A 2218-nucleotide genomic window follows, 5' to 3' on the forward strand; every position below is an offset into this window, starting at 1 on the left:
GCAGCAGATTTTCCTAATGCAATACGTCGTTTGATTTCTTGGCTGCTGCTTCCATGAGTGTTGATGGTTGAGTCAAGAAGAATGAAGTCTTTTACAACTTCTATCTTTTCTCCATCGATACGAATGTTGTTTATTGGTCCAGTGGTGTGGATCTTTGTTTTCTTTACATTGAGATGTGATCCATACCGAAGGCTGTGCTCTTTGATCTTCAGCAGTAAATGTTTCAAGTCCTCTTCACTTTCAGCAAGCATGGTTGTATCATCTGCATATCGCAGGTTGTTAATGAGTCTGCCTCCAATCCTGATGCCACGTTTTTCTTCATATACCCCAGCTTCTCGGATTATTTGCTCAACATACAGGTTGAATAAATGTCGTGAAAGAATACAACACTGTTGCACACCTTTCTTAATTTTGAACCATTCAGTGTTCCCATGTTCTGTTTGAACAACTGCCTCTTGGTCTATTACAGATTCCTCATGAACACAATTAAGTATTCTGGGACACTCATACTTTGCAATGTTGTCCATAGCTTGTCATGATCCACACAATCAAAAACCTTTGTGTAGTCAATAAAGCACAGGTAAACATCTTTCTGTTATTCTCTGCTGTCAGCCAAGATCCAATTGGCAACAGCCATGATATTCCTTGTCCCACGTCCTCTTCTGAATCCAGCTTGAACCTCTGGAACTTCTCTGTCAATGCATGCTTGCAGCCATTTCTGTATTAACTTTAGTAAAACTTGACTCACATGGTATATCAAATACATTGTTCAATGATTTCTGCATTCCAGAGAGGGTCACCTCTCTAGAATGGACACAAATATGGATCTCTTCCAATCAGTCGGCCAGGTAGTTGTCTTCAAAATTTCTTGGCATTGATGAGTGAGTGTCTTCAGTTCCGCCTCAATTTTTTGAAAGATTTCAATTTTTATTCCAACAGTTCCTGGAGCCTTGTTATTTGCTAATTCCTTCAATGCACTTTGTACTTCTTCCTTAAGGATCATTGGCTCTTGATCATATGCTACATCTTGAAACAGTTGAACATCAACCATTTCCTTTTGGTATAGTATTCCTTCCATCTTCTTTTTTTTAAAAACACATAAACCTGGTTTATAACATTTCTCTGGCAAAACTGTTCCCTAGCCCTGAGCGTAGCCCAGCAGCTGCCTAGGGTCCCACGGCCTGGTGGGCAGGCTGAGGACGCATGCCCATGTGGCCTCAAGTCCAGGGGAGGATGAGCGCTGGCTCAGTGGAGGTGCTGTAGGGCCTGGGCCAAGTCCTCAGGAAGCCCAGAAGCTCTCAGTCAGTGATTGAGCACCAAAGGTCTTCTTGAGTAGGAGACATTGTCCTTCAGCAGGGGTGACCCTACAGCCATGCGCATTGTATTCCAACAGTGGCCTTTATTGTAGATGGGTCTGACAGACCTGGGAGACCACTGGGTCTGGTACCGGTTGAGCTGGGGTTTGCTCTTGGGAACAAACCCTTCAGGAAGCTGAGGCCTGTGGTTTGGGAACAGACCTGCCTGGTGGGCCATCTTCACACACTACTCAATTTTGCGGTGCTCTTCCTGGCACAGACCTATGATCCTTTGGGGTAACATGCCTCCATGTGGCCGGATGAACTGACTCAGCAGCAGGACACCCTCATAGTTATACTTGTGCTTCAGGTTCCAATGACAGATTGGGCACTGGCCAGAGGGGTTTTGGGGGATTTGGCTGTCCTTGGGAGTCCTGGTGATGTGGCCTTCGATTATAGTCGTCTTTCCTTCTTGAATCTCCACCACTTCTCAGAACCCGCGAGCTGTAGACCTGGCCCAGCTTGTTGTGGCCAGGCCCACCAGGAACCCCTGGAGCAGCCGCCCACATCCAAACACCAGCACACTGAAGGCCGCCATCTTGAAAACCCCTTCCATCTTCTTTTGATGCTTTCTGCATCATCCAATAATTTGCCCAGAGAATCCTTCAATAACAAAAGTCAAGTCTTGAATTTTTTTGGGCTTCTGACTCCAGATCTTTGCACATTTTGTTGTAATATTTGACTTTGTCTTCTCGAGCTGACCTTCCGTGTAGGTGCATGGATATTATCCTATCACAGACAGTGTTGTTCCTCTTTACAGATCCTGATATGTTCTTTTTAACGATGAATGCAACACCATTCCTCTTCAATTTGTCATTCCTGGCATAGTAAACCATGCAGTTGTCAGATTCAAAATGGCCAAT

At 44.8% G+C, this 2218-nt stretch overlaps 1 pseudogene; it reads right to left on the bottom strand.

The window, feature by feature from the left end:
* Positions 1-1302: 1302 nt before the first annotated feature.
* LOC102816078 lies at positions 1303-1893 on the bottom strand (annotated as a pseudogene).
* Positions 1894-2218: the final 325 nt, after the last annotated feature.

This window comes from Chrysochloris asiatica, unplaced genomic scaffold (assembly GCF_000296735.1).
Source record: "Chrysochloris asiatica unplaced genomic scaffold, ChrAsi1.0 scaffold00345, whole genome shotgun sequence".
Classification (NCBI taxonomy): Eukaryota; Metazoa; Chordata; class Mammalia; order Afrosoricida; family Chrysochloridae; genus Chrysochloris; species Chrysochloris asiatica.